Genomic DNA, 25463 nt, shown 5'->3' on the forward strand with positions numbered 1-25463 from the left:
TCTCAAAGAAAGGTGAAATAATCTAACTTTCATTTTTAGATTGTGATGTGTTTTACAGTACTAATTGCTTAGATATTGAATATCCTGTCTAGGCAAATTAAAATGGAAGTGAAATGATCATGCTTGGAAATTGCCTGTGTCCCATATTCAACCATTCAGATTTCAAACTTAATGACCTCAGCAATTCTCTTACTAAATCCATCACACTCACATTCTTTCTTTTTTTTTTTTTTTAATTGAAGTACACTCAATTGCAATGTGTCAATTTCTGGTGTACAGCACAATGTCTCAGTCATTCATACACATACATATACTCATTTTCTTTTTTTTTTTTTCACATTCTTTATACATATTCCACTTCTAGTCTTTTACCCTGAATAGCTGGCCAAGAAATGTGTTTAGTCTTGGACTATTGGTGGCCACCCAGCTAATCTTCAAGACCATATAATGAAATGAAAGGAGTGGAGACCAAGCAGACAGCAGACCAGCTTCAAACCCATTCCTTGTCACTGGGCCTCACTCCTTGACTATTAAATTATAATTTTAAATTCTTTTTCATAGCCTGAAGCAATTTATGTGGGTGATATTAAGATCATAGGGAATTCACTTCCCCTTTAATTTAAAGAAATGTTAAATAGTCAAAAAATTTAGAACACATCAAATTATTGGATGCTAGCCTCAGTCTAACAAACAGTGATGTATAGAATGATGCTTAAAATTTTTGGAACTAAGAATACAATTGATTATTTATGGAATTCAAGTCAGGCTTCTACACATGGCATGGAAATGCCTAAAATCTTCATTCTTGTACCAGAACTATCCAACGTAGGTTATAAATAAAACCACTCGTATGGTGCTAGCAGCTAGGTATTTCAAACGTATTCTAATTTACAAGATTGGAAATTTCTTTGTGTCTCATTGACTTATGACTACTTTGATTTGAAAAATAACCACCACTCAGAGAATTGGAACATAGCAGATTAGGACATTTTGCTAGAAGACAGCCACTTCACTACAGTTTTTTATGACAATTCAGACTCAGGATTTTATAGCTTACTGAAATTGAGTCAAAACCTGTAGTATAGCATGCATTTTAGCAACACACAGCTCTTTACCACATACTGGGAAGGTTTTAGGGTTTAAAGCCTTAACAGCTGGAAAAATAGAAACATATTTGGCTCGATATTTTTATGGACAATAAATATTGATAATTAATAATCATTTAATAGCATACTGATGGATTTTTATTTTGGATTTTTATTTTATTGTATTTTATTTTTATTATTATCTTTCTATTCCCCCCTCCATTTTCAATTTTTAATTTACATCTTTCTTTGAAAAACCCAGAGACCCATGGCCGAAGATTTCCTGTAGAGAGAGCTGATGAAGGGATTAAATAGCCTCAACTTTACTGCTCTTGAGACCTGTGTCAACACCAGTGAAAAATTCTTTGTTTCTTGCCATGAAATAATGCCGCTCCTTAAACTTGCATTTACTTGAAGTAAGTTGGAAATTAAAGAAACCAACAAAATGATTAATCTAGAGCCTGTTCTACATTTCAAAGCAATTAGTACTAGTATGCTTCCCTCAGGCAAACTGTTTTCAGGTTTCTTGGAATCTTTGTTGTGACCATCCCTCTTCCCGCACCCCGCTGGAGTGGGGCCTTATTGATCTTATTTTGTTTATGCTGTTATTCCACAGTGGTGTTTCTCTGGTGACTCCAGATTTTCTTAGAACTATTATTGCAGGCTTCATGGATTTCAAGGGCAATAATGCTTCAAAAGGACAATAATTTTATAAGTTCCAAAGTCATTAGGTAACACTAGTTTTCAACAATTTCCCAGGCATGCACAGTGGCTTATTATTAATGAAGAATAAACCTATGGACAACTAAGTGTAAAGTATTAGAAATAGCCGTTTCCAAATTACATCAGAGAAGGTTAAAAATGTCACAGAACTTCTAACAACGTTAATATTTGACATTTGAGTTATTTTTCAATTTAACAGGCTGGATAAAGAGTACTCTAGATTATCCAGATGAACTATAACAACTAAAAATACAAAAACTTTTTCTTCAATTAAATCAAGATGAATTACTTAGAGTATACTGGTGTGCAGGGCCAAGGAAGTCACTGTATCACTGAAAAGGGAACTCTTTAACAATCACTTTGAATAGTTGAACAAAATCACAGTCCGATTCCTCAGAAATAACTCATGAAACATCATTTAAAAGGTTGTTATTTCTTTTTAAATGAAAGTAAAACATGCTATTTAGTAAGAAAAAAGGAATCAGTAGCGTCTACACTAATGAATTAATAACCTGTTTGGCACTTAAAGGAGTGCCTGCATGTAGTGCTCAAAAAAAGCCATTGTCATCATCACCAGTCATCACTGTGAGTGGTCAGGAGCTGATAACAAGCAAGACATAGGATCCTGCTGCAAAGGCCACTGACCATCTCTCTCTCCAGGATTCTCCTCTCTTGAGGAAGTAAAGAATGGATGTTGAGGTCAGAAAGGCGTCCTCAATTTGAGCTATGTTTCTGCTACTTATTAGCAATATAAACTCGGGCACGTGTTTTAAGTTTGGTGAATCAGTTGCTGTTCTATAAAACAAGGCCAATGATTGGTATATCACAGGCCAGGCCAGCAGTTTAGCCTCTGATGCACAGTAGGTCAGGAAGGTGTTTCTTTCATACACGTTAGTGTTCCCGCTTTTCTTTGAAACAAGTACTCAGTTGAGAAGTTTTTCCATGCCACCTCGATGTAGGAAGAGAATCCTAGTGGTAGCACACATCCATTCTCCACTTTGTCCTTAGAACAGAACCTCTGAATGTTAACTGGGCACATTGCTTCCCCAGATATGCTTCATTTCCCAGATATCTTTGCAGCTAAGTGTGACCTTATGATTTCTGACAGATAGGAAAGTAAAAATAGGATGTTCAACTTCCTGAAAGTGCGCTAAATACGTAGCTTATCCTGCTCTTTCCCTTTTGTAATTTTTGCTGACTGGAATGTAGAAGCAATAACTGGAGCAACAGCAGCCATGCTGAATCATGCAGAAGAGGACCACCCTCTAGGAATGGAGCATTAGAAGTTGGAAAAAGCTTGTGTGTCACTAATAAAACACTGCTCAAATTAAGGTACGTTGTCTGACCCCAGAGCCCTAGACTGTCAGGTTCCAGAATAAAACTCTTACGCATTTTAGTCATTATTAATTTCAGTTTTCTGTTACAAGTGGCAAAAGCTAATCCTAGCTAATACTACCTCAAATTATATTATATAATATAGATATTATTTATGTATTCTTGTGGTTTATTTTTTGATAGCACTTTTGCTAACGTATCTTTTTATACAAAATTCTCAGAAATATTTGAATTATACTTATCACAGAAAAAAAAAATCCTCTATAAGCCAGAGAAGTTGGTACGGCACAGGATAACAAACAATGATATTTAAAGACAGGAATCTACTCCCTTAAGTAAGCTTTAGGTTGCATACATTCCACACAGCGGAACTGAAAAAAATCTTCGATGTCTAACCATTTGTTCCAGTTATTATGGCTGTATTACAGAACACCCAGAATTCAGTGGTTTAAAACAACCATTTCATTATATACAAGAATTCTGGAGTCAAGAATTTGGACAGGATACGGAAAGAACTGATAGATTCTAACTGATGGTGTCTGGATCTCAAATGAGAAGAGCTGAAAGCTGGGATGACTTAAGAGACAAAGGCTAGAATTATCTGAGGTTTATTCCTTACAAGCGTGTCTGCTGCTGTCCTGTAAGGACGTGAAGACTAGCATTGCCAATTGGCATAATTTACATGAGGCTTTGCCATGTGTCTTGGCTTCTTCATGGCACGGTGGCCTCAATGTATTTATTCAGACATCTTACAGAGTGGCACCAGGCTCCAAATACAAGTGTTTCAGTCAGCATGATAGGAGTTGCAGCATCCTTTATAACCCATCCTGCTTACACTGGACCGTGTTTGAGGAAGCATTTTCAGTCCCTCTGAGATACAAGAAGAGGGGACATAGATTTTGCCTCTAGATGGAAAGAATGTAAAGAATTTAGAGGAAGGAATGATTTAAAATAGCCACACTATTGTATACTGAAGGAGAAGTAATCAGCTCCAAGTTTTGTCATGGCCACACCTGCTATTACCCAAGGACACAGTAAGAAGTAGAGCAAGGAGTCAGTGTGGCTTCTATGAGTAAGCAAAGTCTTGAATGGGGATGTGGTCCTTCCAGCCAAACTCATGGATAAAAAGCAGGGAACCCAGAGTTCTGAGTAACTCTGACCTAGCAGGATACTTACCCTATATAGCTGACACTGATCACTGAAATTTGAATGAACTTTGCAAGGAGCAAGCATCTAGGTAACTAGCAACTAGTTAAGCATTGGGGAAATGATTCCACTCTTTATCATTATCTGGCTGATTTCTTTGCATTGTTCAGGTCTGTATGAAACCAAAATAAAAGCAACCTTGTGTTTGAGTCTCCATTCTCACCCATCTTCATACTTCATGGCCTAATGTCTTAACCTGGTTTAGATGAATAAGAACCTCTTACCCTTGGAAGTATAAACACAGTATAGTGGTGATATTATTAGTATTTAAAAGTCAATAACTTTTGTAATTATAACCAGGCAGAAATAAGTTGTCAAGGCATTCTTGCATATTGGGTCACAAATAATTTCTCATACTAAGAATTTATAAACAGAGGGTCTAATGTTAGGAAAAAAAGTTGTAATTTAACTGTTAAAATTCTGTGTCTCAATTTGCTGGTAGTGTGATAAAGGGAAAATTCCACTTAACCTGGGGAGGTTTGGTGAGAATTAAAAATGTGAGTGTGAACAACTCCCGGCACAGAGCAGGCACTTGGTAAATGCTGGCTTCCTTTTCCCCAGGTGGCCTCCCATAGACCCTGTCACCCACCTGGGCAATGTCTCATTTTCTAAAATGCTTCTGCAACTTGGAAATTCAATCTCTCGTTCACTGAAAAGGAAATTGCAACATGACTCAAGATCACCATGGTTTCAAAAGCTTTACCTTTCTACAAATCAACAGAAGAGCTAATACTTAGTATTTCGAAGTCATCTTTTATCATCAAAAATATGGTATTCCAGGGTACTGTCCAAACAATTAATTCAGTGAGAAATAAGGAGGTTATGGCCTAGGGAGTTTCAAACTGAAAAGAAATTACATTTCTTACAGGAATTTTAATAATGAAGTTGTCATTTATAGCCATAATTGTAGACTTACAATCTAACCCTCTCTGAGCATAAGGAGTTGGCCATTTACACCTAGCTTTTGCCCATGAGCCTTATTTCTCTGCCCGTGTAAATTAGTCATTAGCACTTCGCACACATTTTCATCATCGTTATCATAGACCTTTGTACCAGAGCACAGAGGCGCTCCAAGGAGTAGCTGTGGGTGTGGCTTGTGCTATTTCCTAGGCTAGAAGTTACAACCTACAATGGATGGGGTCATCAAGATTGGTCCCCATCCAGTGGGTTTCACTATATACCATCTGCCTTACGCAAACTTGTGCTTCAGGAGACATCAATTTTAAACGGAGATATCAAAGAGCATTTGGCTGCAACTATTTTTTTCAACAGCAAATGTACCACTTCACATACCTACTAGCCAGGTATGAGTTATCTAGTTTTTTCCCATCCATGCCAGCACTTGGTGTTCTCACTATTTTTATTTATTTATTTTTTTGACTCTCCACATAAGTATCTGCTCATAACTCATAGTAGCTCTAATTTGCATTACTCTAGTGAGTAATAATGTGGAACATCTTTTCATTTGCCAATTTGCGATGTGTATATCCTCTTTTTGAAATGCTTTGGTGAAAATTTGCCAATTTTCTAACTAGATTTTTTAAGCTATTGAGTTTTAAGAGAGAGAGAAATATTTACATTCAACAACTCAAGAGAAGTGAAACACTTGGGAAATAAATAAGATCAAGGTTTTACAATGAAACCTTGTATTGGATATGATTCATTAGCACCCAATATTTATTTTCTTTACCCATTTCTTGGAGACCTTCTTGTGTTGTGTGGCTTGAAATCTATGTATTCCATTTCCTTGTCATTAGCATTCTAGATATAGATCATATTCTGCCTCTTAAATGCCCTGTGTGAGATTTAGGAGATAGAAATGAGACAAGCATCATCTTCCTTCTACTGCTGGCTGTTCCCTGCTGTGACCAATGAGAGGGAGAAATAACTGTTTTGTCTTTGTTTTCTGCCACAGATTTCTATGTCTAGTCACCAGCTTTAGTGCTGGGAAAGAGTCACCGTGGTGGTACAGCAACTTCTCAGTCCTGATTTCTTGATCATCAGTGTGCAGCAGAGAAGTGTGTTCTTGAACCTAATACTTCCTTTTGCCTCCTTCAGCTTTCTGACCCTTCTGGAGTGTGGACATGGTAGTAGCCACTCTGGTGGTCTGTTCTGTGGCCTTCTGTGGTATAGAACTCAATGAGACCCCTTTGTTCCAGCCCCTCTAACCTTTGCCAGGTACCAGTTTTCTGCATTAAAACTCTTTCTGCTCAAAATACCGTAGAAGTTTTCTATTTACTGGATAGCATCCAAACGGATACCTACCCTCTGCAGAAATATTATAAAAGTAAACTCTAATTAACATGGAGAAAAATCAAGGAATGATTTAATAATTGACTTTTTAAAGGGGTGGTGAGCAGGCTTCTCAATACGCCGTTCTCAGGGGACACTGAGCCGGCTGCAATCATGTACCTCACCCACCGGCAACATTTGCTAGACGCAGCTGTGATAGGCTGCTTCTTAAGTCAGGTGTTTCTCAAGTTTAAGAAAATGGAAGTAAGAAAACTGCCCTGTGTTTTTACTCCTGCTTGGGCTATTTTTAGTGAGAAACAAATAGGTGATTTTAAGGCTATGTAGCATAAAAAGAAAAAAAAAAAAAAAAAAACTAACTTAGGAAATCCACCTCCTAAATGGCAGAATAAGGGGTTCTGCACATCTGCTCCCCAGCCAAACAACCAGAGTGGTTTATGTCCCTGCAAAATTCACAAGTGAAACTTAATCCCCAGTGTGACAGTATTTGGAAGTAGGGCCTTTGGGCAATGATTCGGTCATTAGGGTGGAACACTCATGAATAGGATTAGTGCCCTTATTAAAGAGATCCCAGAGAGCTCCCTTGCCCCTTCCACCATGGAGGACACAGTGAGAAGATGTGCATCTGTCAAGAAGTAAGCCTTTACTAGACAACAAAACTGCTGGCTCCTTGCTCATGGACTTCTCGGGCTCCAAAACAGTGAGAAATAAATGCTTATTGCTTGAGACGCCAAGTCCATTTTTGTTATAAGAGCCTGAATGAATTAAGACAAGCAGATAATTTGTATTTCTCTTAGAATATCTTTCAAGAGAATCAGGCTTAAGTTTCAGTGAAATGAGTTAGTGACACAGGAGTAGAATGACTTTTACTCTGGAAATATGTGTAATCGTTTCTCAAGTTTAATTTTCCCAGTATAAATTTCTGGTGCTTTTTAGCTGTAAAATGTCTAGCAAAGTATTAGTGGTTTTATTATTGTTAAAAATGATTAAAGAAGACATTGTGGATGATACAAATGCCCTTTAACACTTCCTGAAGTGGACAGTCTTTATTCTTAAGGGTCGGGAGAACTGCAAAATGGAGGGGAAGACAGCAGGCTTTTATAGAGAAGGAATAAAGAACAAGGAAGAGAGAAACAGAAAATGACTGAGAAACAAGGAAGTAAGTGTAGAGCTCAGAGCTGGCTTGGCTTTTGGGGATTTGCTGGTTGGATATGTTACATTTCTGGTCAAGCAGAGCATTTACAGAGACACAAACGTTACATAAATTTCAGTTTGCTGAGTGGCATCTGGGACAGGAGCAGTTCCATCTTGAGTCTAGAATTTTATTTCAACATTATCATAATCATCTTGCCTTCCACAATCTTTTTTTTCATAGCAATTTTATACCTTCAGTCTCCCAGTTATTCAGATACAAAAATGAGAATTCATCTTTGACTCATTCACATCTGTCCTTTCGTATCAAGTTAATCACTAACATTTACTGACAATTTATTTTTAATTAATTGCTCCCTTTTTGTTGTCATTACCATGTTCTAGTTTCAGATAGTTGTTATCACTAACCTGTACTAAAGCAATAAATATCTATACGTTCTTCATTCTCCTACCACTTCTACACACTACTGCCAGAGCAATTTTTCATAAGTGCATTCTCAAAATACCTCTTTTCTGCCCCAAAATATACAATGACTGCTGGTTGGCTATTGAATATATTTCAAACTTCCTGGCCTGTTGTGCAAAACCTTTCTCGTTGTGTTCAAGCCTACCATTTCAGTGCAAAAGAGATGACCAGTTGTCTGACCATGAATTAATGCATTCTCTCACACATGTTGATGTCTCTTAAGGGGAAAGAAAAATTAAATGGAGATGCTGCTTTACAAATATGGTCTTGGAGCAGTGTGTTAAATCTGAGTGGACAGCCCGGTTTGTCATATTACAAAACCAGGCTAGATTTTCAATGTAAAGCAGAACCTTCGCATTAACAAAGCATAATGTGGGTCTCTCTTGGTCACGAAACAGGAAAGAGAGAGGGATTTTTTTTTTTTTTTTTTTTGGTAATAAAGTTGATTGCTAGGACCCTGTATTAACTTCCTATTGCTGGCGAAACAAATTGCTACAAACTTGGTGTCTTAAAAAACAGCACAAGTTTATTATTTTATGGTTCTAGAGGCCAGGAGTCTGAAATGGGTATCACTGGGCTAAAATCAAGGGGTTTGCAGAGCTACACTCCTCCTGGGGGCTCTAAAGGGAGATCTGTTTCCTTGCCTTTTCCAGCATCTGAAGGCTGCCTGTAGTCCTTGCCTTGTGGTCCCTTTCCACCTTCAAAGCCAGCAGCAGCTGGTCAACTTTTTCTCACATTTGCATCACTCTGACACTGACTCTTCTGTTTCTTGTCCATAGTTAATGACTCTTGTGATTACATCGGGTGCATCTGATAATGTCTTTATCTTTCCCATCTGATTAGGAAGCTTAAATTCATATGCTGTCTTCATTTCCCTTTGCCATGTGACTCATTTACATAGGTCCCAGAGGTTAGGGCATGACATCTTTGGGAAGCCATTGTTCTACCTACCACAAGACTATTCAAAGTAGAGCTGAAGACAGTACAGTCCAGAACTTTGTCCACAGCTTATTAAAAGGGCTAAATCAGCTTGACTGCTCTTAACCACTTCCTGAATCTTTATCTCTCCTCCCGACCCCTAGAAAATTCATTCATTGCATTGGAAGAATCCTTAGTCTTCTACCCGAGGAGGGCTATTTGACTCCCTTTCCTTCTCCTGTCAAGCCAAGTGGGGAAGAGCTCCAAGAGAATCAGTAAAATCAAGAGAGGGTGAGACTGACAACTCATTTCCTGGGTGGACTTCTTTTTAGGCAGCAGACTTGATGTTCTCCCTCTGGGCAGATCTAGCTGGGGAGACGCGAGTCAGAGGGAGATAATGAGCAGAGGGATAAGCTGTAGTCAGACACTGGGGCAACCACACTGCATCGAGGATGACGCTCAAGCTGACACCGCAGAAACTGGGACGTTGCACCACCTGACTGCCCCCAGGCCCCACGTGCTGTGCTTCAGGAGCGGGCCTCAGGCATTACCTCCTCTCAGTGGCACAGTCTGTTGAGGTTGGTCAGAGAAGCCACAAAAGGCAGGCGACAACTACAATAGCACGGTTCAGCGAAAAGTCATTGCTCCCTTTGTTCTAAAGACTAATATTAGGTCTTTAAAATAATGGAGGAAATGGACTCAGAAAAGGGAAGGAAGGGGGACATGGAAGAGCTGACCATGGGCTTTCCACCTTTCTGACCCACGTCACAAGCACAGAGAGGAGGAGAGGATCTGAGCAATAAACTGGATGTGAGCTTGATATTTTAAATTGGATTAGAGTGGATTGGAATTTAAAACCTAAAACTGGCAGAGGATTGCAGAATTTACTCAATATGTCTTTAAGGGGCAGTGAAGAAAGATTTAACTGCAAATGTTTGAAGGTTACGATGGAAAAAAAATAAAATTATTTGTCTCTACCCTTCCAATTTAATATTGGTCTATATACTGGTTATAGATACAATGACATAATTTTCTTCTTTAATTATCTTTATCAAAGATACATACAAATATTATCTGGAGCATATTACAACACAATTGATAAACACTCTGGTGTTTGTGGGAGCTTTTTGGAAAAAAATAATTCGGGTCTAACTTGAGATACTCCATACATTGATCTATTAATCAACCACCTTCTCAGATGGGTGATGCTGAAGACATACTGTTTGCATCTGAGAAGGTGACATTTTCTTATTTCCTTAGTGAAATGAGATTTAGCCTTCATATTTCTAGCTTATTTAACCCGATGAGATAGCTATAATCTTTATTTTACAGGTGAGGAAACTGAGGCAGCAAAAGGTTGTGCAACTTGTCCAACGCCTCAGAGTTATGAAGTGTGGGGTCCAGATCGCACATGGGAATTCTGGCGCACAGTCTCGCAAAACAAAGCAGTTGTTCACCAGTATTTGCTGAATTGAATTGACTACTACAGTTTATCATGATTATCACCAACTTTGCAACCTAAACTAGCTCTCAGTATTTCACAAAATAGGGCAGGATAAATTGTTCTCCAGAAGGAGTAGTTAATGTTTCATACTGTTAAATTGCCTAATTTTCCAATTGTTAAATTGCCTAATACGTTCTCTCTGAATGGTGTTTTGTTTTCCTTGAAGAGGTAAACAAACAGTAAAACTCTTTCATCTCAGCCATCACGGAGTAAAGCTCCCCTCTAAGCAATGCTTGCTTGGGTTATAGCTGATGTTAAATCATCTTTAAACATTTAAAAGGCAAAGTGCTTTATCCATGGTGATTTTATTGTGCTAGAAAACATTAATTGTAGATTAAGGTTCTTTCTGTCTCAACTTTGATGTCTTTGGTAACCTTGAAGTCAAATCTTTGTGTTAGCAAGAATTGAAGAATGGTGTTCATCTATTAGCCAAAAAGTTTGTCTTACAATAAAAAATGAGATTGTTAATGTTATTATTTATAGTTCACCACGAAATCTCTGTAAGGAGGTGGATATCAGAGAAAAATTTCTTTGAAGAAAAAAAAAATTGCACACATACACACACAAGCACATATTTATGTTTCCCTGTTAGAAAGTAGTTCATGCTTAATACCCAAAACTTCAAAAAGCATATGGAGAAATGGAACCAATTAACCATAATTCCACAGCTTCATAATAGTCACTGTTACAATTTTGATGTTTATCTTAACGGATACTTGTTTTCATGTTTGTCTGTATATCTCTATGTTTCTCTTTATAAAAATATAGACTTAATCTAGCATTCAATAAATGTATGTTTTGAGGAATTTTTCATTTATAAATATTTCAATAAGGTCTTTCTATGTCCAGAAATACACTTTCATAATATAGATTTACTGGATGCACAGTAATCTAATGATAGCACCATTGCGTATTAAAGCAACAGACTTGAAACTGAAGATATTTTGACCTATCTAAAAATTTTTTACATCTTCAGCTTTTCAAGAATTGAATACTATGCAAAGTAGGCATTTTAACTCACATTAGTCATGATAAATTGAAAAAAGAATATGTCTTTAAAACTTCATAGAGTGTGCATTTGAGATCTGCAAATAACCAGGACAAATTCATCCATCTATAAATTTTATACATATCAGAGTCCACCACATTAAAAACATTGCTAGCTCCACTCTGTCCCATAAGACTTGGCCAATGTGCAGAAATGTTCATGATTAGTACAAAATAACTTGACTGAGGTCATCTATCAACATTCTGAAATGGAATCTGAATGAATTAACTGTTTTTTAAAACTGACACTGGTTCAAATTCTGGGTCTATGTCAGAAGAGCTCACAATTGTAATATGTGTTAAGGGAAGAAATTCTCAGAAACCATTAAGAAAGCATTAATACTGGATGTATTTATGACTGTTACATTTTCACAATCATATATTCCTGCAATTGTATTTGAATTTATAATTTTTTCCTTCTTTGTGTTAAGAGGTGGTAAATCTTTTCAAAAATATAAATGTTAATAAAAATTTGCAAAACAATCAGCCTAAAATGATCTTGACTCCATTTTAGATTTTTCTAACACAAATAATGTACACCTGTTTGACTTTGCTTTTTTCATTATAACTGTGAAGCTTCAAGATGCCCTTTTGTTCATATTCCTTGAACACTAAACCAAATTGATTGTGTTAAACACTGTTCATAATGTGAAAATTATAGCAAGATCATATACCTTTGCCAAGCATTTTTCAAAGGTCAGAATTCTGGTTATGATTTTCAAAGACAGCACTTTAAAGATAAAAGTTGTCTGGGAAAATGGGCACTTTTATGCAATATGGTTTATTGTTTTGTTGATTTTAATATTACTCTGTGTTTTTTGGATGCTTACTAGCAACTCAAAGTACTCCTTGATTTTCCTTGCAATTTGATGGACTTTGGAAGTTAATTTTCTTTAACCTAATCAGGAAAAGGCTTTTGCAAAAGCCCTTTTAGAAGAGAAAGAACAATTCTTATAAATTGAAAGGTAGTTTTATTTTTGCATAAAACACCACTGGCTTTCAAGAAGGCATGCAAAATACTGACACTTCTACTCTAGTCTTTAGGGGTGTCACAAAAATAAAAAATGATGACAGTGATGAGGAGGAGGATGAAGAGGTGGAGCAGGGAGAGGTGGGGAAGATGGCAGCTGTGAAGCATCAGAACATATCTCCAAAGGGGTATGAGATGATCACTTCATATCTCCTGGAAGCATATTAACAACAAACAAACAAAAGTAACAAAAGTTAGCTGTTTTTCTTATATATTTTGTTTGCTATCTTACCTGAAAATTAATACGAATATCATGTGTAAGTACTTTGTAAACTTCCAATTTACAAAGGTAAGATAGTTTTATTTTCATCACTGTTATTGGTACCACTATGATTATTCTTATTTGAGCAATGAATATTCATATCACCATTTGTCATTATGTTTCCATGTTTGTGCATGTGAGCTGAATATTATGATGAGAAGCACCTTGTCCAAGGCCAAGATGGGAGTCAGTGATAACAGGATAAAGCCAGAATTTAGTTTATGACTCAAAAGTCTGGGCTTCAAGTTCATGACAAGTTGCTCCTTCATCACACGGCTCAGAAATGACTCTGATGTAGCCATTTTCCTGTTGGAAACAATCATAGGGTACAAGATTATTTGAAATTGAAATCACTTTGGTAAACTAGGGTTCTGATTGCGTGTGACTCTTGTTTCTATCGTGTATATGCCTTTGTGGGTATTTCACTCAATTGAAAGGAAAAGAAAAAACAAGAACAATTTATATTGCCTCAAAAGCTCCTTGGTAATCTGCAACATTTCTTGATGATTCATTTTGTATTTTCCCAGGCAGCCACAAGTAAAACTCAGAACACTGTGGGATCAACTTTTCCAGTGAGTAGCCACTGGGGTAGTAAATCTCACCCAGAGAATTCAGTGAAGTGCACTGTTCCACAGCCAGAGCACCTGTGTTCTCATAAAGATGCATAAAGTACGGCACATTTGCAGACGGTGTGCGTTCACGCAGATCATAGGCAAGTAACAATTTTCTAATAAAGTATATTGTGTAGCGTCCTGCACTACCTGTTATGTCATGTATGGTTATGGAAATTAAGTTGAAATTTTACAAAATAAAATTCAGTTTCCCAGTCAGCACAAATATGGCAGCAACAACACATGGGAGCACCTTAGAAAGGCAGTCCCAGCCCATCCTGTACCTGCTAAGTAAGAATCTACGTTCCAGTAAGACCATTCATTAGGTGACTCAGGCATATTAAATCTGAGGAGAACTGTAGGTGGCCAGAGAAGATAATCTAGCCCGTTTCAGAAAAGAGGCATCCATTTTAGTCTAAAATAATTAAACTAACTTCGTAATTTTGGTAGTTAAATATTTTTTAAAAAACGATTAAAAATTTTCCATATATACCAGAATTTTGTCTTTTTTTTCCACCCCAAGTGTTGTGATTCAGGAAGGAATCACCCTAACACCCATGAAGGAGAGTTGCTGTAAAGCAGAACTTTAGCTATGATGATACCTATTGAAACATGCATTTAGTCCAGCTGGTTGACAATTAATTCAGGGTTTACCATTTATGGTCTGCATTCCATATAACCTGATAATAGAAAAACTTAAAACTCCAGTGACTTTATTGTTTGTTCTTCTTTGTCTATGTGTCAGGTTTTTATTTTTTAAAAAGCGATTTTCCCTTTTCTTATATCACTTTCTTTTGATTTCATTTTTATTGTACAAGATTATCATAATGTTTGTTTGCAGAAGTATTTATAACTCACTGTAGTCCTGTCTTATGAAACGATTTCCCTGCCTACAAACAGGTTTCTAGCAGGATACAGAGATGTATCCTGGACATCTCTGCTCTTGATGAACATGTGTCCATTTATTTATTTTTTTGTTTAGCTTCCAAAGCTCCCTTCTTGAACATTTCATCAGTGAATACCTATTTGCTTACACATACAGTGACAAATTTACCCAAAACACACATACATACACACACACAAACACAGACTCACCTACATTTAACTGTTTTACAATGCTTTAATGTGGCTCACTGGCTATTTCATAATAAACACCTAGGCCATAAAAAAAGACCAATATGCCTCAACATTACAGCTTAAATAAGATACTACAAATAGAGTTCAACAAAACTCCAAATTTTGGTCGTAGGACAGGTGAAAAATAACCAACCAGGAAGGCGTTCACGGCTTTTCTGTCCTCCAGTTCCTACACACATACAAATAAGTTATTTGCAGCTGAATTTCCTTCCTTCTCCACATTCTGAGGAAGGAAAGTTGATCTTTGTGATCCTTCGGTGTTTAGGAAGACAGATGGCATTGGATTGGAGTCGGGAGTGCCATTTCCAGAGCTTCTAAATTGAAATTGCCTATTAAGAGCCTGAGAGTGGAAAGGAAATTTTGCTGTTCAGTTGCAAGCAGTGATGATCAGTGGCTGCTGGGAATGAAGAATTAAGCAGTGAATAAAGGGGCTTTTAAAAGCGTTGGTGTGAGGTTTCAGTGGGGTGTGGAGAACTCTATAAGTTACATTTTTTTCTGTTTATTTATGGTACTGAACTGTGTTTCTTGCTTTTGACTCCATAAGGAGAATGATTCATATGAGACTCTTGGATATTATTAGCATTATATACATGCATTTAAAATGTGAAATGATTGCATGATCTGCTGTATCTTACCTTGATATTCATTAGGCTGTGCTTAATTAAAATTCCAGACTTTAAAAGGATTTTATGAAAATTAACTATTATGTTTCAATGTCCTTGATGTAACAAACATAATCATATCACCTGACCAGTCAAGAGTAACTATAGTTGCCCTTGATTTGTAAGGATCATAAATAACTTTTTCATTTTCTTTTCTGTAGCCTCAAATTTGTTCTCTAGTAAAGTATATACTGTATTTGTAATAGGACGATAAATTATCTCTAGTGAATTGGATTTCTGTTTTCCATTAAGGTTTTCTCTAATTTCCTGATTATTGTACAGTCAATATATATTTCTTTATAATCCAAAAAAAGAAATTAAAATAGAATACCAATTTACCATTGATACTATTTCTAACATTTTACTGTTTTATCATTTTTATGCTCAAATGCCATGTTTTGAAAATTTCCCATGGAAATGGTTACCATGGATTGATCCTTGGGAAAGTTTGCTCCTCCTATCAAAGATTCAATTAGAGGTGATGTTTCCATGTCTCCTTCAATACTTACTCTGTGCCTTGTATTCCAGCTCTCATTTCCTACCTAGGGCTTGTTTAGACCCATTGAACAAAATAACTGAGCATTTGAGGAAAGAAAAAAAAAAAAAAAAAACCCTTCTGGGGTTAAACTGACTGGGACTCCTGGAACTTACGACGTCAAACTTTCATTTAAGTCATGCTATAGTTTACTGGGTGCCTTAGTAGGATTATTCAGCAGTAGAAGACAAAGCTGTTTTATAAATCAGACTGCCTGAGTGTGCTTAAGAAGTGTTTTCCAAAAAATACAAAATTGCATAAAATTGGGGGCCCAGTTGGTTACACTCAGTGAGTCATCATCCTCTTCCCCCGCCTTCTTGTAGATGCCACACAGAGACCCATCAAAAAGCTACTCAGTTACCTCTCCCCTACATGAGACAAAACCTTGGATGGCTGCTGCGTCCAGCGCAGCTCGGGATCGTGTCTGAGGACAGGCGACACAAGACTTAAGAAACAAATAGACTAAATAAAGAGCAAAGATGGGACCAGGGGTCTCAAGATCTCATGAATCTAGAGTGCCGAAAGCCTGGGCAACATCATATTTATATAGCTCAGAAAAAAATGCGATCAAAGAGTGGGGCTTTAGATATTCCATGTGATAAGCACTAAGTTCTGCCTGCTGGTTAACTGATTAATTTCAGGCCCATTCCTTCCAGGAACAATCACCCTCCTCGGGGTATGCAAAATTTCGGAGTCTGTTCTGCCATTGCCTCTGGGACATCTCAAGATAGCAGATACTTCCCCTGGGTTCAACAGCATCTTTCATGCCAGAACAAAGTTCTGCTAATGGATGATCTGGCTTTCCAAGACCGTTCATTGTTTTACCCTAAGGAAATATCTGCCCTCCTTCATGCCATTATGGTCAATCTCAGGATTGCCCCTCACAAATTTTCTTTAGCATAATACATGTTATAGGTCATCTACTGCACAAAACATTAAAACAAAGCAAGCATGTGCATTTTAAGCAAGTAAGTGTGAATACAATATTTTAAGCTCGTGGAAACTTGGGTGTGGCGTGTTTTCTAGTTGCCTGTTGTCCAGCGGCTTGTTTTCCAGCAGATGGCTATGTCTGGGAGCCATTAAGATCAGAGCGAGTTGTGGGCTGAAGGCAAGGGCAGAAGGAAGCCCTTGTGATGCTTTGACTGTCTCTACAAACCTGAAATACTCTTGATGCTCAAAGAATTTAGTTACTGCCATAATGCCTAGTTTCTTCTACACAATAGCTTTATTGTTAGACGCCTTTGAATTAATTAAGATTCCTTTGGCTGGGTAAGCTAACACACCATGTAAATGAGAAGGAGTAAACAAAAGCTGGAAAACTCTTCAGCACACCACATTTTTCTTATACACCAAGCCTCCACAGAATAAAACTTGTAGGCTTACAAAAGGACTCACTAAGTGATTTCATAAAAAGATATTCACTCCTCCCCAAATTGCAGAACACACTGCTGGGAAGCCCTTTCTGAATTGCTTCTTAACCCCATAGACTCATTCCCTTTTAAGACTGTTTGCTTTAAGTGTGATTGTACAGATTTCTGGAGGAAAAAATTTCACACACAATTTTCCCTGCAAATGGTGTGGGGCAGAACACATTGATTTTTATAAACAACTTTGTGTTTATAGTTATGCTTCTTAATTGCATTGCATTTCATAAAAAAAGAACTGAATGAAAACCAGATTAATGTTCAAACTGGAGGTACAATGACCTAAATGAATCTAAGCTTTTGAAGGGTGTTTGGATCTAAAAGATGTTATGAAAGTGGCCGGAAGTGTGTCATTTGATTCAGCCAAAAACAACAGATGGAGCTTTTGTTTTTAGCATTCTTGTTGCGTATAGAGATGCTCAGAAGTTTAAACAGTTGCTAAGTTCTGTAAATTCTAATAATAACGGTTGTAACTAATAAGTCTGGGTTGGCAACATCTGTCACAGAGATCTCTCCATTTCTGGTGCTGCTACCAAATCCAGGCCCTTACAAACCATGTAATCTAAGAAAGTTGGTGAGTCTCCCTGAGACTCAGTTCCTTTATCTGAAATGGGAAAAGCATTGCCGGCTTCGTAGGGTTTGATGCCCTCCGTGTTACTGTGTGCCAGGTACAGTTCTATGCACTTTGTAAACACGAGGCCAGGTATCCTCAACATGACCCTAGTCAGTAAATACTCGTAGTACATCAACATTTTGCAAATGAGGAAACTGAGTCCCAGAAAGTTAAGTAACTTGCTCCATGCCACACAGCTCATGATGTGGTGAAGCCAGAATTAAAACCTGGTTAGTCTAGCTCTGGGGTCTGCTTTAACCACCTCAATGTTTGGTGAGGACTTAGATAAAATACTATGTAAAGCTTTCTGTATGTTATGCACTCAGTATTTAATAGCTGTCTTTACTATCATTTACAGCTATTGCCAGCCAGTGAAAGCATGAGTTTCTTCTGCTTTTGTCCCATCTAATCAAGATGAATGGAAATCAACACTTGGTTTGGGGATTGTTATCATGGCTTTGTCGCTATTTACTGAAGAGGAAATAAATCTTTGATGATAAAGACTCTTAAAAAATGCCATAGAAACATTTGAGATTTGAGGTACTAAATAGATACAGGATGTGGATAGAATCCCGAATTCCTGAAAACTGAAAGGTCATTCTCTGGATTTTCATGTACTAATGATAATGCAGTTGTTCAGTAACGACATTAGCTATTGAGGGGACGAATGATCTCATCAAAGCTACTTCTTAGCCCATCCAAACAGTTTTTAGAATCAGTCACCTTAAGAGGGGGTGTGTGTATGTGTGTGTGTGTGTGTGTGTGCACACCTGTTTTATATTTTGTGGGTATAATAGATCAGATCTGTGGTTACCAGAGGCAAGAGTGGGGAAACAGGGAATTGGAGGAAGTTGGTTAAGTGTACAAACTCCCAGTTGTAAGGTAAACAAATACCAGGGGTGTGATGTACAACGTGATGACAGCAGCTAACACTGCCGTGTGATATATAGGAAAGTCGTTAGGAAAGTAAATCTTGAGTTCTCATCAAGAGGAGAATTTTTTCCTTTCTTTCTTTCTTTCCTTTTTATTGTATCCATATGTGAAGATTGATATTAGCTGAGACAATTGTGATAATCATTTTACAATATATATAGATCAAGCCTTTATTCTGTACACCTTAAACTTATACAGTGCTGTATGTCAATTATCTCTCAGTAAAACTGGGGGAAAATAACAGATTTTTTTTTTCTTCTAATTAAAAGAAGTAATGTCAAATGCCTGTCCACTTTCCTCACCTTTAGCATTCTCTCATCCATGGTCTCTAAGCAAAAAAGTCTAAGAGATCCCCCTGGGAAGCGTGTAGCTGATGAAGGACACCATCTAACAGTCCCCTTTGGGGCCATGATTCACTTTCATCGTCCCCCATCTGGTGCTCTTTCCACAGGAAAATCATTAGGACTGAACTCCATCTCAAAGCACTAAGTAAATAGGAAAGTTATACACAATGTCTGTCCCAACCATGGTAGGGTATCCACAGCCTTTCAGCGTTTCTTCCACCTTGGTTCAATACATCTGAGTGGATTAAGCACCCGATTGACCCCTCTCCTCTTCAACTGTTAATGCCAAGTGTGAACATACTTCTCCTAGGATCCTTTTCTCCTAAGTCATTGAGATGAATGGAAGGAACTAATACTGCTTTGTTTTACAAGGGAACACAATTTTACAAATAGTCAAGGATTAAAATTATGTTGTGGCCAGATCTCATAACACAAATTTATTTCTTGTCTGTAGTGCACTTGAAAAGGTACTTCCCATACAAATCTGCAAAATATGACTTGCTTTTTTCTCATCAGGGTAACATAATCACTACAATATCATATGCAAAAAGGAAGCCTGAATAACTGGAAAAGTAGTTTTGTCAATGTAGAAAATTCCACTGGGATCCAAAGTGATTACAAAGTTTAATCACAAGCTATACATTTAAGTCTTCCTGTTTTCTATGAACAATTAAAATGTGGCAAGACAGAAAAATACAACTAAAAACTTGTCAAAGTATGATTAAGATTTATATTTTTTCTATTTTTCAGTTGCATGATTCAGTTCATTGATGTGAAATTTCTGTCTTCATGAACAATGATGGACAGATGAAAAATCTTTTTAATTTGGCATTGTGTAATCTAAAACAGGGTAATTAGTGGGACTGGCTGAAGACAGACCAATGTAATCACAATCAGGAAAGAGAAGGGAAAGGAGGGAAGAAAAAAAGCAATAAATATAATAGTAAATATAGAAGCATCTCAGAGCAAACGTATTGCAGGAGGTTAGAAAAAGCAACAGGACATCAATCAACTTCCTAACGATAGAGAAGGATGGCATTGCAGACTGACCAGCTCTGACGTCTGTAAGGAAGGGGTGGAAAGCAGCAGATAACTGAGTTGTTAGTAATCCTAAAAGGTTCATGGCACTATTCTGTGTAGTTTTTAAGTCTTGTGTTCTGTATTTAACTTTCTTGGGTTGAATCTGGCTCTGCCACTTACTAACTGGCCATCTTTGTGTAAATTAAGCCCTTATGTGCCCCTTTCTTCATATCCTCAAATGAGGATCGCTATAGTACTGCCTTCAGTCAATTACTGGAAGAAGTATCACCTTTAGATCTTGACAAAGAGGCCCCTGCTCTGTGTCCTTCATGACGGAGGATCCTGAATCGTACAAGTAAAAAGAAAGTGAATTTATTAGATTGTGCAGAGGCATCTGGGCACTAGCACCATGCCCTTCAGTGTATAGATCTGCTCCTGTGACAGCGTTCAGGTCACAGGGAAACATTGCTCAAAATCTCTTCCTCTGTGTTCTCCCAAGAAACGGTGACTGTATCCAATTCCAGGATTAGAGGTTTGTTCCATTGCCCATTTCCCAGTCGAACACAGCTTCAAAGCGTTTGCGAAGACTGTGTTGGAAGTGCTTGTCAAATCCTTCCTGTCAATAGGGAAGCAAAGATTTATCACACAAAAAGGATCACTTTCCAATAATGCTGAGCTTCCATCTTGTTTATTTTCCGGCATCAATTCCCGCTTCCAGTTTCCAGAAGTATTCACAAATTTGTGAATTAGACGTTATTTGCAACAGTTGCGTTTGGTGGCTGAGGGAAATTGTGAAATATTAAACAGCTCATTATTTGTGAATGAGTAGGTATGTAGACCTTTCTTTGGTTTGGTGACCAGTCACACATAACACTGAAACTGCTAATAACTATTTCAATTAAATAATTTTAACTTGAAATCTTGATATTTAATAATTATATTTTTCACTCTTATTAGATAATTTTGAATATTTAAGAAAAAATTTAAACAAAATCGTTTTATTTTTTGATTCTCAATGGTTACTTGAATTCATATATTTTGACACATATATTTACATTTCATACATTCTTAAAATAACTATATTTTTTAATTCTTTGAATTAGGATTTGTAGAGCACAAAATATGGAAAAATTTGACTGTAACAACTTAATAAATATTTTGCAAAACTGAAAGCAAGAAAACAAATTTTATGAAATAAATGTATATAATTGATAGATTATGTATTTCTTTATTTCTCATCCAAATATTCTTTGTCCCTCAATGGAACACCTTCCATCATATTTTGACAAATTTGACAATTTTGTCATTTTATAGGCTATTTGTTAAAGTAGGAAGATAAAACATGTTATGTGATAGTTTTATTATTTAATGCACAACTTGGTTCAGAAGATCAAGTTAGATGGTATACAAGCTAAAAATAATTTAGTTAATTTTAACCATGGCATTTTTCTACCTACTGAGAAAGAACAGTAAACAAAACAAAAATCCTGCCCTCAGGGGGCTTATGTTCTAGTGCGGAGATTCATGAATGTTTTCTGTGAAGGGTTAGACTTGTGGACTACATATGATTGCTGTCACATATTCTTCTTTTATTTTTTTCAAACTTTTAAAAATGCAAAAATTATTTCTCACTCACAAGTCAAAGAAAAGTAGGCCATCCCCAAACAGGCCTCAGTTTGCAGACCTCTGTTCTAGTGCCTTTAGCTGCAGCGCATCTGGATGGAATCTACTGAAAGATCAAATCAAGTGCATACACTTTAGGATCTTCTAGGCTCACCACTGAGTGCAAACTGGCTTCTAAATGTCGATGTGGGTCTGCATGTGAAGCAGCTTGTGGACATGAAATGGATGTGATGTGACTGGGGTGAGGCATTTTCAAGACCAACAAAACTGGACACAGTCGAATACTTTATGCATAAATTAACTGACTGAAGCTCCCTTCAGAGACCCACTGCCATGCACTGGCTGTGCATCAGGTCTGCAGAGGGCAGCTTCCCCCATGAGGCCTGCTAGATAGAATCTTTGTAACCGCTTATGATCAGGCCTGAAAAGTCACACAAAGGTTTTTGGCCAGAAGCCAGACTCCTCAGTCATTCTGCAGCAGGTCATCCCTCACCCTGATGAAATGAACTTACTATTTATTTGACAAATAGTTACTGAGCACCTGCTAGGTGCCAGATTCTGAGCTTAGCATCCGTGTACCTCTCTGGCTCGATGCAAAAATTTGAAAGGTAGACATTATGTGTATATGGGTAATTGATTCATTTTTGACATATCCAAGATAAATCTGGCTTTAGATGACTCAGTATAATCATATTGTTGCTGAAGATTTACTGCTTTAAAAATTATCCATTTTAAAATAATTTCTTTGTGGATATAACCTCACATGGTTTTTAAATGCTAGTAAATATTTTGGCAAAGCTTGAAGTTTCCTGAAAATCAAATTATTCTTAGTTTAAGAAATTAGTTCTTAAACATATTGATGATTTAGATTCTCCTGCAATAGACTGGTGTGTCATTAAAATAATATTAATCTAGAACATTTATGTGTAAAAGCTAGGGAGAACTGTACCAAGGAAACTTCTTACTGGCTTCGATCTGTTTGTATTTTTTGTAGAAGTTATTTTGTTTGTTTTTAAACCAAAATTTAATTGAGTATAACAATATTGTGCATATGACTCTAAACTCAGTCTTAAAAATTGTCAGTAAATACTTAGCAATAGACACGTGTCTGTGCACACTTGTGTGTGCATTGGCGTGTAATGAATATTTTGTCCTCCAATGATTCCTCCCTGCTTTAAACCCATAAAATACAGTGGTTTCTGGCATAAAATGTCACAAGGAAGTTGTTGTTCTCAATCCCAGACATACAAGATTTCACTCTTCTCATCTCACCAAAGATGCACCTTATAATGTGGCTTAAACTTTGAATTCTATTTTATGTGAAATATCAAAAAGGAACTTGAAGTCAGCTGTCTCTTGATTTCTGTCTGCTCAGGTGTCATTCTTTTCTTCTGAGGACGGATATATTTTAGTTTAAAGAAATCATAAAGGAGACAAAAACTTCAACCAATAAATCAAAAATATACTCTGCAGAAAGCCAAGTTACAACCTCTAGAGAGGGCACAGCTGTGTTTCCAATATTTCAGTTTATGGAAAAGGGGGAAATAATCAAAAAACAGAAGTAACTGGCATGACATTTTGTAATCCTACAGAAAGTTATTCCATAGAGCTTGAATCTATCCTTTCCTTTCCCCAAAATGTCTAAAACTATGATTCTCTATATAACAAATGATTGAAGCATTTTAATATCACTTACTGCAATTACAGAGAACTAAGCAGTTAAAAAGAGTGATTCTCTATCTCTCTCTCTCTCTCAAAAAAAAAAAAAAAAGGGAGGGAGGAAGAGAGAGAGAAGTATTTATTACTCAAAGGGATACATTTCAGTTATCAGAAAGCCTTTTATCTTGAATACCTCATCAAACAACACTGCTAAAAAATAAAGATATTTTCTAATGATTAATTATTCTTAGTATTGCCTAATAAACTGACTGTCACAAGCCATTTAGTATTCACACACATACATATATGTGAATATACACACTTGTACATGTGTAGGTACTACATACATATACCCGCAAAGTGCTTGGAAGGAGAAAATGTTAAGTGTGAGGTAGGTCTTGGACTAAACAGACATGAGTTCAAAACTTGCTCTGGCATTTTTTAGCTGTGTCATTTTGGGCATGTAACTTCACCCTGCTAAACCTAAATTTTCACAACTATGAAATAAGATTGATAATAATACCTTCTTTAAAATAATTCTTCTGAAGATAAAATGAGACAATGTATATCAATGCTTATCTTATTTTCTGGCACAAGTGCACACATACAGTAGGTCTGATATTATTATGATGTTTTATGGTGATTAATATATAAACAGAAGTCATTAGCATTTGTTTTCTAGCAACCATCAGTTTTGACCATTGGTTTCATACAATTGACTTTAAATAATAGCGACAGGATGGGAGAACTGATGCTATAAAAGGTACCCAAATATCAGTCTATGATGGGAAGACAGTGCGCCCTAGGAAGGTACAGAAATTTGGATATCACACTGTGGTTACCACCACAGCTTAAATCTTTACACGTGGGAAGTCTTGATGTAATGAGGCTGCCTGGTGGGCCCTAAATAAGAGTCTCAGAAAATTTGTTGCATCTCAGGGGGAGGCAAATAGCTCAGAGGTAGAGTGCATGCTTAGTATGCATGAGGTCTTGAGTTCAATCCCAGTACCTCCATTAAAAAAAAATGATAAAATAAATAAATCTAATTACTCTCCCCAAAAATGAAGTGATCAAAACAAAATAACAAAAAGAGAAAATTTATTGCATCTCATCAGAACAGTATATCTTAAGAAGGACTTCTCTCTACCTCCCAGTTTGAAGATTTCAACAGAAATACCATTAGATCCCATAACTGTGTGACCAGTTGAAATTTGGTGTGACAGTTAAGTTACTAAACCTTGGAAAGTACCGTGGGGAAGTGATATTCAAAGTATTTTAAAATGGGCTAAAAGAATAACAGTTACTAGATGTTTGGTGATTTTAAACATGGGTGAATGGACTTCAAAGCAAATTTTAACCTAAAATTCCAAGATTAGATGATGTCAGGAACTGTGAAAGATCCAGGATTTGATTTCATATTTATAAGTTAAGAAGTTAGCCTGTTACTGTTTCATAGGTGCCAGTGAAGGACACAAGGCTCCTGGGTCAGAAACAAAGGACTTTATCACTTTTGGCACAGTAAGCAGCATGAACACCGGATGCCATCTTTATGTCAGGGGCTGCACAAGAAGCCCAGGTGGATGCTGTGCTTCCACACAGTGGGTTTGTGTCATAGCTAAGGAACACCGATCTTGGGGATTCCACTGCTTTCTGTTGAAAGCAGTAAGCAAGTCTGCATGTTTTCCAGGGGGCAGGAGGGTTACAACATTTCAAAGTTACCAGCTGGCATAACCCATTTTGAGAAGTGGCACAGAAAAAAGAACAGTCAGGGCTTTGTCATCTTGGCACACCCAAGAAATTGTGTAGGCGCACAGGAGAAACAAGAGGGATGACATCTCTATAGACCACACATATATACGGTCTTATTTATATGAGATATAATACCTATTTATATTTAGTTGTCATGGTCTGAATAGTAATTATG

At 37.0% G+C, this 25463-nt stretch overlaps 1 long non-coding RNA gene across 1 annotated transcript; it reads left to right on the plus strand.

Annotated features, from left to right (window-relative positions):
- The first annotated feature begins 312 nt into the window (after window positions 1-312).
- On the plus strand, window positions 313-12481 carry LOC116660971. Its single transcript, XR_004316708.1, has 3 exons — window positions 313-1501; window positions 3018-3140; window positions 10468-12481. It is a non-coding gene; the product is annotated as an uncharacterized LOC116660971 (long non-coding RNA).
- Window positions 12482-25463: the final 12982 nt, after the last annotated feature.

The sequence above is a fragment of the Camelus ferus genome, chromosome 3 (genome assembly GCF_009834535.1).
Source record: "Camelus ferus isolate YT-003-E chromosome 3, BCGSAC_Cfer_1.0, whole genome shotgun sequence".
NCBI lineage: Eukaryota > Metazoa > Chordata > Mammalia > Artiodactyla > Camelidae > Camelus > Camelus ferus.